Raw genomic sequence first — 14,917 nt, 5'->3', positions numbered from 1 at the left:
CTGTAATATGTCTTTGATATTACACATTTGGGCAATTCCACGTTAATGTTACGTTAGTCTGTACTTAACTACGTATTTCACTAAAAAATGCAACATTTTAACTCGGTTTTTGGTAGATTTTTACGTGACTAACATAAGGCTACTGTGGAAGTGCCCATTTCGGTTACAACGACATTCGTTTATAACGACACTATTTTTAGGTCCCTTTGATGACGTTATAACCAAGTTATACTGTACTTTTTTTCATCGAGCGATAGGCGAATTCTTTGTATGACGGGGTTAAATTGACACATGACAACAGAAATGTTATATAGAACAGCATTTTATTATTCTGCGCAAGGGTGCTGTAGCCGCGGTTCACTCGCAGTGCTTGTCTGCTGTTTTCCCTTCAGTTACGACGTCAACTTTCCCGTCGTCAGTCCTTAACACTCGAATCGTTCCCGGTTCGCCAGCCTGCGCCCCATACCACAAAGGGTGGTGTTCATCCTTAACTCACATGAAGGGAGACCACACAATAATCTGTTTAGACTACGCGCTGGGCTGGCTAGACGCTGCGAGCTAGTCCACATTTTCGAAAGGTTATTTAAAATGTCTTCTTGCTGTACTCAAGATCTTGGAAATACACGTGACTATCAGACAGTTACATACATACATACATACATACCTCACCTTCTACATATGCAGCAATGGTTCATCAGCAGGAAACAGACTGTTCATAATGCAAGCTTTCACTGTAATTCCTTGCCAACCTCCGACGCTAATTGTGTCAGAGGTCACAGAAAAGCTGAAGGGATGGACTTTCCTTCTGAACTGTAACAGTTCTCCTAGAAATATTAGCTGAAGTAACACCGACATCAATTTAGGGTTTAAGATAGTACTGAAGAGCTGATATTTGTATCAAGGCAAGTGCCTTGATACATGACCCCGCTCACCCGCAGCCCTCTTACGATATGGAAGAACCATAGTCGAACAAGATGCAGCACAAGAACCGCGCCTCAAGGCCTCTTTGTCCGTGAACCCATTCGCCACAATGAAATGTCTCACTCAGAGTGCCGTGGCAGGAAACTCGTAATGTGACGTGGCTTGGTAGGTTTACTCACTATTAATGAAATTACTGACAGCATAGGAGGAATAGATATAGATAGAAGGATGATATGTATTAATACAAATCTTGGATAAATCGTGAGCCAGAGTGTGGATTGGATGGAAATGGCTCACGATAACTGACAGTGATACGATTCAGCGTAATGTTTCGAAAATGCGTTAATGAAACTTCGGGTTTCATAAATGGCGGTGAATTCCCCCCCCCCGGCAAAATTCCTGCGAGGTTCCCAAGGCAAACTCAATTTCACAGAGTTAGTTATCTTGTGTGATTATACTCAAACATCTGGTTAATTTTTATTTGTATCGTACAAGTCCTTAATGATGGTTTGGCAGAAGTAAATAAATTTGATTATTTACCACAGATTCACAAGACAAAATATGCAATGGCCGTTGTCTGAAAACACATATGAACATGAACTTTGGAGAACGACTGCAACAAGGACAGAGGAATAAACCAGGCTGCAAAATGAATATGAGAACTGCACATATAATGTTTGAATTTATATGAGTGGTTTTATCTTGAATATTACTAATAAAGTACAAGATACTGGTGTGTGATTGGTTTTATTGACAATTCGTTTACATCTCTCTCAGTTACAATTATCACAGCGCTATTGTTGATTTACAATTCAACGTTGCACACGCACTAGGATTCTCAATTTCCACTAGTCGTCTCCTAACAATGGATCTCAACACAAAAACTAGAACTTAAAATCACTATGAAGTCTTCTTGGTATATCCGCGGCAAGGACAAAACGGAAAACACAGTTCTACTGTTGCGTAGCGCAGACCGCCGTTGCCTAGAAGCGGATTGCATAATCCCGTTATTCCATTGTTTGCGCGTGTTACCGAGAAACGGCTGATCCTGCTGCTCATCTGTTCTTGCATGGGGCAAAAACGCCGCAATAAAAACAGTTAATATTGCATTATGACGTCATGTGGTCTGGTATGGGTGTCCAAAAGTTTCGGAGGAACATAAAGCCTCACTATTTTACAACGAAGATGGAAGTAGTATGTTCCTATAAAAGGTTGGCAAGCGTTTGTCAGAGTAGACGGTGTCAAATTTAGACTGTAACAGTGTGAATCTTCAGCGTCTTGAGACCCTCGAATCATGTATGAGGCTGCTGATATGTGACAAGTGACAGTCTCTTAAGGGAACTGCAGCCACCTGTTGAAATGGACGCTCGCTCCTCAGAAACGTCGGTTCACACAAGATCTACACAGCGCCACATCCCAGAAAACGACATTCTTCATAGCCATNAAATCCCACTTGACCAGACCCGGGATCGAACCCGGGCCGCCGCGGTGGGAAGCCAGGGACTAACCTCTTGAGCTATGGCTCGGCCCTACACAGTACCTTAATTACTCAACAAAATTCCCGCTTCTTATGAACTCCGGAGTTCAACATCTTGCTCACCAGAGCCCGCCTCTGTCCCCATCCTTAGTGAAATGGATCCAGTTCACATCATCCCCATTTATGTTTTAGGCTCTCAGGTGTCTCACTCATTCAGGTTGTCAGACAAGATTGTTGTATACATTTCTGTCCACTCCTTTACTGCTTAGTCAGCGGTTGGTGACCTTCAACTTGTATCCGTTCATCTGTTCACCCAAATTAGTGCAACAGGAAGTACCAACAGAACCTGGCGCAACTACAGGTCTCTCAAGCGACAGAATGGTAAGTGCCTATGCTTTCTTTTGCTTACAGAAATACGCATAATTATCATTGCCTGTGTTTATTTCATATTTCGGCATATTACTGTTATGTCACAGTGTCATGAGCTCCATGAATGAAATGTTTTTTTATATTTCATATCTATATTATGATATATACGTAACACCTGTAGACCAGTTTCAGTACATATGTTACAATTTATTCCCGACATAAATCATAGCACAGAATTTCATTCCTAATAATCTTTGATGCTTAAGGTCATACTTAAGTAAAGAAAGCGAAACCTCAACAGTAAAATGTGGTTCACGGGTTAGCGTGCTGAGCTTATGGGTAAAGTATCAGATACTCGAATTCTAGTCGGGTCAGAATAATTTTGCTCATGATTCATTATGTTAAAGTACCGTATTTACGCATGTATAGGCGGCGTGCGTGTATAGGCCGCGGCACAATTTTCAGACAGAAATTTTAGAAAAAATAATTTTCTTGGAATATTATTTCAGGAGTAGAACACCCTGTATTACTAATTATGAATACAATTTTTTTTTAAATGAAGTGTGATTTCGAATATTTCGAATATAAGCCGCACCCCAGTTTTCCTCTTGAATTTTTGGCAAAAAATGTGCGGCCTATACATGCGTAAATACGGTAATCAGATTAGTATTATAACTGGATATATGGAATGTTCAGGTTGTTATGTTAGTGAGTGTTCACACTCTTGGTTTCGATTGGAAGCTTCAAATATCTCTACCAAATTTCCGTTACTAAACTTGAGGGAGATGCGATCTATACCTGCAAATGTGCATTTAACCTTAGTCAACGATTTCAATCTGTCAGCAGCAGTAGTATATTTATCTTTATTATTTTACATTCAATGACTTACAGTGTTATTTTGGTTAACTTTTGAGTCAAAAGTTCCTTTTCTATCTATTGACATTTTTGTTTTACTCAAAATTACAAATATTCACAGCACAGTCTTGAGACATGGGATTATATTTATTTTATAACTTTCTCCCGAAATATGACTGGTACCACCTGCTGTAGCCAGCCACAATGCTATTGCCCAAGATGCTATAAAACAGGAGAATCTCAATAGTTCCAACGAAGAATCAAAATTATCATGTTAGTTTGTCTAGTTCTTTAATGTAATGCATCAGGTAAATAAATTACTTTTATAGATATTTTCAAAATAATAGTGAATTCTCCCTTTGTCGGAAGCAGTTAAGGTTAAAATTATGTCTGACATACGAGTACTTAGATGTTAGAAGTGGGAGTACATTGATGATAATTTAAAGCCTCACCCAGAAAAACTGGGGAATACATGGCTTTTATTAGGAGTAAAATTTCGTATTTCAGCTTAAGATTAATGATACTCATTTAGTCGAATCATGCTAAGTTTCCAATGAATTTTCTACTAATTTTCAGTCAGTATATAATAATAATTGCTCAGGTGTCTTACCCTCTCTGTCATCTTCCTCCGAGATTTTATCCGAGCTTCTTTTCCGTTTCGGAGTATTTCAAAAACCCCCAAAATTTTGAAATCTTCTGAATATGTTCGGCTTGTTGAAAATCCTGGCTTTTATATTTTAATTTTAGTATCTATTTTTAACATATTTTGTACCAAATTTTATCTCAGTAATGTTTCTCCAAACTTACAGAAGGAGGCAGAAGTTATTCCTCTTTTTAAAATAAACAACAGTGCCTCTGCCAGAAATAGCAGACTCATTCCGATTGTTAATAACTTTTCCATATTATTTGAATTTCCTCAATCATGACAATGTTCAAGGTTACTAAACTCTAGTTTGAATCTCTGCCAACTTGGTTTTATTAAAAATTAGTTTGCTATCACCAATAAGGTAACCAGTTTTAACGTTATTACACTTTCAGTCGATCGTCAGCATGACGCTAATGCTATTTATTTTGATCTTAGCCGCGTATTTGACGTTGTACCTCATGCCCTGCTTCTTCATACGCTTAGTGCCCTACAAATTTCCGGTGGTTCTGGACGTAGTTTCGCATTTATATAACCATAAAATAAATTTGGGTCAGTTTGTCCGAACCTTCTGCTCTTCAGTAAAAGAAAAGTTGAAAGTAAAGTTGTCCATGTGCTTAGCTAATTAAACACTAAGTCATGAAAACGTACTGGGGAGTGGATGTATAGATCTCGGCACTAGTTGGAGGTGATTTTTCAGTTTAACGCCTCGGCCGCTTTACCCTTAAGGAAAGATCCCCCGGTACCCATTTGGACAGGATGCTGGGTGGGCCCCAGAATCGGTTTGGAGCCTGCGGAACAAAGAAAATTCCTAACCTTACTGGGACACGAACTCCAATCCCTCTGCCATCGAGCCCTTAGCCAGTCTCTAAACCGAATGCGCTATCCCGGCTCAATCTGCTTTTAATTATATTAGTGACGTACATGACGCAATCAACAACCTATAGTCCATTCGCGGAGACGAGACAGTCAGCGTAAACAAAGCAAGCCCCGAGTCGCCACAGCTGTCAGCAAGGAGTAGACAAAGCGCGCAGTTACTCAGTGTACTCACTGCATTCGGACGCACGTTAACCTGCATTCAGACTGAAGAGTGAACTTTGGACGCCCCTGCAACGATACATGCATCACGTGATTGCTGCATGATTTCATTCAAAGAACGAAGGAGACACCGCGTGCATTTGTTTACGAGGACTCTCTCGTCTCCGCGAATGGACTGTAGGAATTTATGTCGTCTGACAGATTACTGTTGAATGAATGACTATATCAACATTTACTGTTCCATTATCTCCCTTAATCTTTGGATCCTGCTACAGCTTGACATGCGTTCTGTAAGAGGTTATATTCTTCCGCAGAAGAACTGACACGTATAGAGCTACGAATGTGATCTTTATCAGTCCTCTGTAATCTATACTGATATCCAAGTATTTCTGGACTCTAAGCTTAACTTCACAATAATGTTAACTATGTGTTTTCTGACTGTACTAAATTGTTGTGTGCAGTTCACTGCATACGAGTCTTATCCTTCTCTTTCCTCCACTGTTCGCATATCTGTTATATTTTACCTGAGTTAGATTTAAGCTCCAGTGAGCTTCTGGTGTTTGGAATTCTATTATATCTTCTGATGCTCGCAAATTGGAACGCATCCAGCAGAAGTTTGCAGCCCTCTGCTTAGTCGTCTCCTTCCCCATGTCCATTATAGTTATGCTTGTGCTTCAGAGTTGAAGAGGATTTGATGCACCCGTCCTTATTCAAGTGTGTCTTGATACTAAATTCTGTAGCCTACTTCGGTTTCTGAAAGTGTTGCCGTTCGAATTTCTGCTCGGTACTTCAAAGACTTTTCTGTGTTCAATGTCTATAGATCAGGCAAAAATTGTCGTTCTGTAGGTATTATTCAGCTAGTAATGTTGTCTGTAGGGACGTTGTATTATTTGGAACTAAAGCGGATACTCTTAATCAAGTTTCACATTGGTACCTTCTTAATTATTAAAATATCAGTTGCATTCAGTGTGAGTGTGTATATATTTCTCTCACAGCATGAACGTTGGCATTTTAGCACTAATAAAATTATTATTATTATCGTCTGAATGTTGAAAGTTTTCTTGTTTTGTTGTTCGTTTCTATTGCTCGTGCTCTCTTTGTAACTGACTTTTCGACAATTAAGTAAGCACGTAAATAAATAAATAAATAAATAATTATTATTAATATTAATATTATTGGTAACAGTGGTAGGTGGTGATGTTGATAATACTAGTGAAATATATCCTTTTCGGAAAGGACCTATTACTTGAGCACAGTTTCTGTCTGATTTAAATTCTTGGACATAAACTCAAACCCTCGTTTGGAAATATTTAGTTCCGAACAGTGCAGTAGCGTAAGGAATACGTGTTACAGATACTATTTCCTTCTTCGTTAACGTTACAGGAGGACCTAAGTGAAAGACAGACAAACCTGAGCTAGAAGAGCCTATCTTCCTTTTTGATTAAGGAAAGCAATCAACTCAAGGCGGGTTCTATTAGGATTAAATCCGTGATCCCTTACTTGATTTGCATTAGTGAGTGCCTTTGCCTTTGCCTTGCGAGCCTTCCATATTAGCAAGGTAGACTGTTCCTTCTGACGTGGCGATGTGGTGAAGTGTATTAGCGCTCCATAACTACAGTCGGTAGGTACTATTCGGGCTATCCTGACAGAGAGGTTTCATGATTCCTCAGTCTGCCAAGGAGAATGACATAATAATTTCAAGGAGACCTCTTTCGTCCAAGTGCTTACATATTCAGCATTTATAAACTTCTAGTCTTATCAGACACTATAATATCCATATAACTGATAACCCTTTGTTATCTTTCATATGAAAAAGGAGTAATTATTAGAGGTATTAGTGTGAGTATGGACTAGGGCTAGGAATATGGAATGGTGGGTTCTGACGTACTGTGCCATATATTGACGGAAAATATCTGAAGTTACAGAAAACTTCCGACAGTGCCTCCCCATTGAAGTCACAATAGTCGAGACTTATTAATCCTTCATTGTTCAGGTTCAGCATTCTCAAATGTGCGTATGTTTGCTATTATTGTGGTAAGTGTAATTACACTCCAGGAATAATATACAATATTTATACCAATGTATTAATCAGGTTGCCTGTCACGGTAGCCGAGCGGTCTGAGTTATGCACTGTCTTCGCTCGCTCGGAAGCCGAGATCGTGGGTTCGAACACCCCACTCAGAGCATACATGTTCAGTGTTTGTGTGCGTGGGCGTGTGTGTGTATGTGTGTTTTTCTGTGTTTGTGTACAGGTAGAGGCCTTGCGACGAGCTGATCACCCGCCCAAGGAGTCCTGCCGAAAGTCTAAAATCTAGTAAACCGACGTGAAACAAAGAGTTTCATGAAGGTAGGCCAAAGTAAAAATTGGGACTGTAACGCTAAGAAAAAAATAATCAGGGATAGATTTTCCAAGTGTAAAAACGTTAGTGTCTTGTTGTATTTCCGGTAAGGTTACGTGTATAACCACCAAAATGTTCACCAGGTGTTGCTGGTAATATTGGCTACCTCCGAAAATAGTTCATACTTGAACTAAGTTGTGTGAAAAGTTCTCGAATAGGATAGCATTAGGTTGGGTGCTTCAGAATGCCACGAAATCGACCGGAAACTACATCGCGTGATTTAAGAAGACAATGGGAAGTAAAGGACACTGGAAAGAAAATAGGAACTTCAAAATCCTTTTTTTATTTAGATTTTTTCTCAAAACACAGCAAACGACAATGTAGACTTTGGCAAATCAAACAACACCGAAACAAGTAGCAGCCACTAAATTATGAACGAGGGTTGCTCTAGGGGATGCGTTAGATAAAGTGTTGAAATACATATTCGCTTAGGGAGGGTGGAGGCCAACTGGGTCCACTCGGCACGAAGGCCACTGATTGGCCTTTTGTAGCCTGCCCCGGGTGATTATGATAGAGAATTTGGTGGAATGAAGATTGTCAAGGGAAACCGAAGAACTCGGAGAAAACCAGCCCCAGCACCACTTTGTACACCAAAAATCCCATTTCACCAGACCCAGGGTCGAACCCGGGCTGCCGCGGTGGGATGCCAGCGATTAATCACTTGAGCTATGGCGCGGCCTTAAATACATATTGTTGATGGAGGAAATATTTTATGGGTTTAGGCAAAAAGACTTGTGGCCGATGGCTTATGCGACATCTTCCCAAGAAATTGATTCGGCAGCTCGCTTCATCAGTAATGACAGAACATCTTTACTTGATACATTTTTTGACGTCTTCAGAACGTCTTTTCTATGTGCAGAACTTGTGGCACGTCAATCGTCAGAGAGCAAGATTTCAGTATAGAAAATGTTGACAGATCCTATAATATCTTGGAAGAAGATAAAGAGACGCAAAACCTCGCGATCTTGTCGACAAAACTGGTTTGTCTGTCGTGCAGGATACAGTAGTGGACGTTATTGCACACTACGCTAGAGGCAGTCTCCGCCTCTCACATAAGTGAACGGGGAAGTTTAATGACTGTCGTTGAAGCTATGGGTTGCAGGAAGACAGCTCATTAATCCTACGTTTATTTTCCGAGAAAGTCTGCGAACAACTATCTAATGAGGTATTACCCCGCTGTTCCACTGACGGTGTTCACCATTCTAATTGGATGAATTTTCGTTATTTTCCTCAGTGATTCATTGATTTTTTTGGAAAAGTCAAACTCTTTATTTTTGTTGACTTTGTACGGCCATTATAACCACATTCTTAATGCGTTCATATAAATAGCCCGAGAAATTCAAGTCACAATTGTTTCAATACTTTCTGTTTCACCCTTAAGCTACAGCCATTAGGTATAGCGTTCAAGGGCACCTTAAGACGTATTGCAGTGAGAAAATTGCAAAGTGAATTCGCAACTGCCAACGAAATCTCGATATATTTGATCTAATTGAATATTTTGGAAAGGCATATCCAAATGTATTACTAATGGATTCGAGCTACTGGAATCTGTCCCTTGAATGAGAACGCTCTTTCTGACGTGAACGTCGTAGCAGCTAAAGTAGTTACAGCGATGACAGGAGGTGAAAGCCCATAATCTTCTCGAGCTCCATGCACTTTCACATATATGAGTAAGGAGCCAGTGGCTGGTTCTTAAAACGGAAGCAATCAGTCTGCTTCGCCTATTGACACATTTTTAGTGCTCATATCGTCCCCTAACTAACCGTGGATGTGAGAAAACTGGCGCAAAAGCAATCACTGCACCATCCTACGAAGAAGGGTGGTCTCTCTCCCTCTTTGGAAAGAAATGACGCTCCGTCTGTGAAGATATTATTATTATTATCATCATCATCATCATTATTATTATTATTATTATTATTATTATTATTATTTTGTTTGTTTGTTTACTTCTCTGCATTAATGTGCTTCCTCTCCAGGCTTGCCTGCAACTTGTCTTTGACTTTATGTTGTGTTCGTCCATAATGTAATTACTTGTATCTACACTGTGCTCTGTCTGTAATTGGCCTTGTGGCTGTTGACTCGGCACATAAATAAGAATTGAACTGAAATGAACTGAACTGAACTGAATTGAACTAAATTATTATTATTACGGCTCTAAAACCCTTGCTGGGCCCTGGCCACCTTTTTTGTTTATTAATCCCATACACAGTCAGTAGGATTCCTTTGACGGGGGATTAGCCGGTCGCAAAGGCAAAATTCCAACAGCCTTCAGAAGGACATTCTAATGAAAATGAACCCAACTCTTTCTTTCCTTCAGACAATCGCAACGAATTTGACCTTGCTCCTCGACCAGAGAACATTCAGGCCAATAATGCGTCCTGTCTGTTTTGCGACGGCATTTCCTCCCAAGACACTAAAGGAGAACTTGAGTCAAGTGCCTCGTGTGCAATCTGTGGGAATATGGTGATTGCACCATTCTGAAAACGATTAATACTACGTTTGCGACGATTGTAGATAAGTGAGGAGTGCAATGGTGATTCATGAAATTCGCAGATATGTATCGGCCCATGTGCTGAAACCACTTCATTTTAACGCTGTCCACTTTGTGTTAAGAAAACGAGGAAAATTGTTATATTGATTTACATGGCACATGTGAGCCGGGGTAGCGCAGTTGGTATAGCGACTGCTTAAGGGGCTGGACGACCGAGGGTTCGGAGTTTAAGTCTCGGTAAGATAAAGAATTTTCTCTTCTCCGCTTCGTCAAGACCGACTCTGGGGCCCACCCAGCTTCCTATCCAATGGGTACCGGGAGCTCTTTCCCAGGGGTAAAGCGACAGGTGCATGAAGCTGACCACTCACCTTCAAGTAGTGCCAAGGTCAAGAAAATATGGATCTATACATTCACATCCCCATGCTCCTTCATGGCGTATTGCTTAATCAGTTAAGCACAGGGACAACTTTATACGGATTGAGATATTCTTTCGAGATTACATCTGAACACTTTCTTCTGCAAAGAAAGAGAGTGAGAAATGTAGGCCTACATGAATTGAAATCTCATTTTCAACTTTATTCCTTGTATATTTTGAAAATAAATTTTATACTAGCTATGCATGTGTTTTTGGCAAATGTTTGTTTCTTGGAGTAAATTAGATTTTTCATTTTATCTGGGTTGTATGTGCAAGTTCTACAGTAGGCCAAATTTGAACCAGGTGTGGGAACTGCCCACATTCAATCAAGTGTGACAACGCGAGCTTCATTGCTTAGCAACGACGAGTAAACAGCAGTTGCTAGGCAAATCCTACAACAATACGGACAGTGACATGTTTTCTATATCCGACTCTAGGTTACATAAGAAGATACATTGAGTGAAAGTTACAGTTCAAGAAAGAATGCGCTGGCAAGGGCCAGCAGCATATACAAAAACAGACCCGTCTTCTCGTCAGAGAGGGCGCCCCACAGAAACAAGACCATAACTGTCAAACGATAATAATTAATATCTGGTCATGAGCCCCTAATGGGACTCGAAACCAAAACTTACTGACTGCCTGACCGTCAGTCACAATGTGACTTTGACTTTGATTTTGGAAGTTACAGTTACAGTTCTAGATTTCTACAGTTCTACAATTCTAGTTCAGTGAGTTCACTATTGTGTATACTGTGCAACTGTAATAAATACTATAGGACAGTTCAACTAGTGGTTGTCTCTTCATATAATGACGTTTGTAAAATCAATATTCCCCCCAAAAAACCGACTGATTAAATTTTAGTTCTCAAACTTTAATTCCAATAACATTTCCTAGGAATGAATTTGTTTATTTTAGCAGTTGAAAAAAGAATCTGCTGATAAAGGCCTAGAATAAAAATGTAGCCCATATTTTGACCTTTTTTACGAAATTCATTAAATTGAGATTGACGCTATTGAGTTTTCTGAAACTAATTCCAGACTTATCCTTTGTGTAAATACCTTACGATTAATATTTATAATAATAGTGAGATCAGTTCTGGCTGCAGTTTTTGATGTATTCATTAGAGAATATCGGTGAATATTTTCGTCCACTGAATGTTGTGTGCCACTGGCTTTTAAGAAGAGAGTGCCAGAGAAGGTACCGCACGAAAACGGAGTTACAAAATCCGTTCTGTTCTGTTCTCATCAAAATTATACAGTCCCAATTAATGATCACATACCTCGATACTAGCGCAATGAACGCACCAATGATTTTCAATGCAGACCTACATTATATTTGGGCTTCAAAATGAATTCACATTATGTGTGTTCCACAAGCAAACACATTTTAAATACTGATATTTAGAATGCAATATAACTACAGGTTTTGGATGGGATCAATATAAAACAAATTAGTAATCCTGTAACGTCAGCTCCATTAAACGGATACCAAAGTCAGATAAATAGGTAGAGGATCGCATAATATTTTAGCATCTAGAATAATTTGACCCAAATGGTAATTAGCAATAACACAGCGTTACACATACCAATAAAATCTAATGTGTATCTAACAAATATGCTTGACAAAGTCCACAGATTTCTCTGCAATAACAGTTTGTCAAAGTAAGGGCGTAAACACATTTTCTGATATCACCGATAAACCACTATTAACTCATTTATGAGTGAAATATTTTTTTGTCTTGTATTCTGGATTATTTGCATATAGGAAAAATATACCAATGTAACTTTACTTATACTCATATTTATGTTCTCGGTCAAAGAGCACAGGATACAGACTAATGGCGAGCAGCTGTGAACCTTGGGGGATACACAAAAGGCGGAAAATAATTTAATTATTAGACGATTTTTAGTTTCCTCCCCCCCCCAAAAAAAGAATATGTTTCCTGGAGTTAGCTGTGATATTCAGCATGTTAATACTTAGAAGTGCATTAACCACAATACTGTGGCCTTTCTAATGACAGGGATACGAGTTTTCTGCTGGAAACTGTAATATAGCGACATGGGCTCCAGTAAGATCAAAGGGTTTCATATATTGTATAGAATGCACATTTCTGATAGTAGTAATATCAAGTTCTGGCCCCGCCACAGCTCAAGCGGTTACTCGCTGGCTTCCCTTCACGGCGGCCCGGGTTCAACCCAGGGTCTGGTTAAGTGGGATTTGTGGTGGACAAAGTGGCACTAGGGCAGGTTTCCTCCGAGTACTTCGGTTTCCTCTGCCAATCTTCATTCCATCAATTGCTCCACAATCACCCTCGCCTATCATCTGGAGCTGGTACAATAGGCCAGAAGTGACCGCAGTACAAGGAACTATGTCCCACCGCGCTAGCAATAAACAAAATGATCAAGTTCGGTACTTTCCCTGGTGAACATGCAAATGCGTATTTCGGAGTGTTGACACAATAGCGACATGTTTCTAATTTTCGTGATCCCTAAACGAAATGGGAAATACGCCCTTTATACACAAGTTATTTCAGTATGTATCTGAAACTTGATGAAACTCAGTATACTTAGAATTATTTTTGGAAAGTATCATTTCATGAAAATTATTACTTTCCTTCTAATATCACTAAGCATATTTGTGTTTTTCTTAATCTCTTTTTTATAGTCTCTTCTCGGATTTATTACCGTCTCTTTCCGTGTACTGGTTCTCACTTTAATATTTCGAAACCTGAAATTCTTATAATAATTTGAAAAGTTCATATTTTACGTCAAAGAAGATATTTGCATGTCCATTTAAAATGTCTTTCGCTTAACGTTCATTAGAAAAATAATCGCTGTTTGCCCTGAGAAATATACAAAATACATAGAATAGAAAACACATTCTCTAGGCAAAATACAGGGGTTTGTGAGTGTTAAATTTGGCGACAGAGTTCTACATATTTGTAAAAGAACAACTGACCTTACAAATATAATTAAATACAAATGTATAAAATAGCACAATACGAAGAGAATGAATACTAGTACCTAGATCACCTGTTAATATGTAAACGCCCGTACGAAAAATAACAATCAGGCGATTAAATATTTAAAATTTTTACTAATATGTAACATCAGAAGTTATTTATGTATAATGATTGGCAGTGTCTATACTTTGCAGCTTTGTCTTGCACGGCCAGACAACCCGACAAATAACATGCAGGCTGGCTATGTTCAGTTAGTAACAAATCTCTCTACTAACATCATTTTTCCTCCCACGAATTCGATTATGGTTCTTTGAGTTGCGCGCTCATGTCAGGGACTTCTCGAAGAAGCTACAGTCTGTCAAAGAGGATCAGTCAGGATTACGACAAGGGAGTTCTTCCTGCGCTGTATCCTTGTTTGTTACTGAATCGTACTAATTGGAAAGAAGTCAGACGTCAGAAACAAAGGGAAAGAAAGGAGGACTACGTTTCTCTGGAAAACCGTGGTTAATAATGTGTTTCAAGTACTGTGTTCCCATATTCCGTGTGAATGTTGTCAGTGTAACGCAAATCACATGTCTCAAACTGAACACCGAATATATTTTTGACGGACACTGTCACGTGTTCTTCTAACAGATTTACGATATTTGCAATCAATATGTATTTAATTTTATTTTTCATAATAGTAGGAAAAAAATAAAAGTTTTCTCAAACCTTACATAAACTTGCCGATTTTCTTAGTGACTTGATTAATACCGACAGAAAGCTGACAATTATCCAGTATGACTAATACACTGCAGTCGACTAACTCATAAATTAGACAGTGAAAATTTTCTTCTTCTTGGAATTGGCTGTAGTTTGCAAGCACCTGCTCACGCAGGCTCCTCGTTCATAGAATTTTCTACCCTAAAGATGGAAGATACGTTCCTCCGAAACGTCAATTCAGACAAGATCTGCACGACGTCATATGCCAGAAGACGGAATTCTTCATAGTCACCGCCGTGAATGCCTCAAAACTTGCTATATTAGACAGTCTGCAAAAATCTCGACGCGTCTGTGGATATGCATAAGCTGAACGGTCTGAAAAATACAGATTTTGAAACATTCTAAACAAACGGTTCTGGGGAAAACATCGCCTACGTTTAGAGAGAGAGAGAAGAGAAGAGAGAGAGAAAGAGAAAGAAGAAAGAAAGAAAGAAAGAAAGAGCATCGATTTAAGAAGGTTCCCAGGCTTTGCCCGCTCGTCCTTCTGGTAAGAGTAAAGTGAAAGTGTAGGCGTTAAGATGATTAGAAGCAACGACTTGAGAGAGTTGAGAGAGAGGGGCCGCGGAGCTTTTAATTTCAAAAATT

The 14,917-nt window shown here is 39.3% G+C and overlaps 1 long non-coding RNA gene across 1 annotated transcript in view; it reads left to right on the top strand.

The window, feature by feature from the left end:
- The first annotated feature begins 2,553 nt into the window (after window positions 1-2,553).
- The window catches only part of LOC117282094, a 127,804-nt gene continuing 115,440 nt past the window's right edge, over window positions 2,554-14,917 (top strand). The window contains exon 1 of the long non-coding RNA XR_004512699.1: window positions 2,554-2,779. This is a non-coding gene — a long non-coding RNA (uncharacterized LOC117282094). The remainder of the gene's footprint in view (window positions 2,780-14,917) is intronic.

The sequence above is a fragment of the Cryptotermes secundus genome, unplaced genomic scaffold (genome assembly GCF_002891405.2).
Source record: "Cryptotermes secundus unplaced genomic scaffold, Csec_1.0 scaffold16, whole genome shotgun sequence".
Classification (NCBI taxonomy): domain Eukaryota; kingdom Metazoa; phylum Arthropoda; class Insecta; order Blattodea; family Kalotermitidae; genus Cryptotermes; species Cryptotermes secundus.
The sequence above is the reverse complement of the archived record's forward strand: the minus strand, read 5'-3'. Positions and strand labels throughout refer to the sequence as shown.